Source organism: Sinocyclocheilus rhinocerous, unplaced genomic scaffold, assembly GCF_001515625.1.
Source record: "Sinocyclocheilus rhinocerous isolate Xijiao unplaced genomic scaffold, SAMN03320098_v1.1 scaffold502, whole genome shotgun sequence".
NCBI classification, from domain to species: domain Eukaryota; kingdom Metazoa; phylum Chordata; class Actinopteri; order Cypriniformes; family Cyprinidae; genus Sinocyclocheilus; species Sinocyclocheilus rhinocerous.
In genome coordinates, this window is record NW_015641028.1 from 19,339 (window position 1) to 19,875 (window position 537).

Below are 537 nucleotides of genomic sequence, written 5' to 3' on the forward strand. Positions count from 1 at the left end.
GGAGATCCATTTCTCGCCAGTGTCCACTCCACAAAGGCAGCGAAATTTGCTCGAGGACCGTCTTCGGACAACAGCGCTCTGCACGAGATGTTCAAACAGGCGTCGTAGAACGAGACGATGGAGGGAGGAGCCAGGGATGCAGCGATGACCAGGAACAGTCTGGTATGGCCCTCGAGCGATCTCTCCCCCTGCTCCAGCAGGAGGAGGAGGTATTCCGGATGGGAGACGGGATCCATAGAAACAACGGAAACAAAAAACACTGAGGAAAAAATGGAAACAAAAACGGAGGAAACACACGGAGCTAACTGTATTCGGTCGGGTCTTTTGTCACAATCCACTGGAGCACGGACACGAACAAGCGAGGAGACGTGGAGATTTCACAAAAATGAGAGTCTTTAATAATCCAACAGGGAGTCCAAGAGCACAAGGAAGACGTTTATAAAAGTAGACCCGACAAAGGAAGACTGAACAAACAGGAACTTAAATACAAGGGATAATTACTTAACACAGGTGCACAGAATGACTAATTAACTAAAC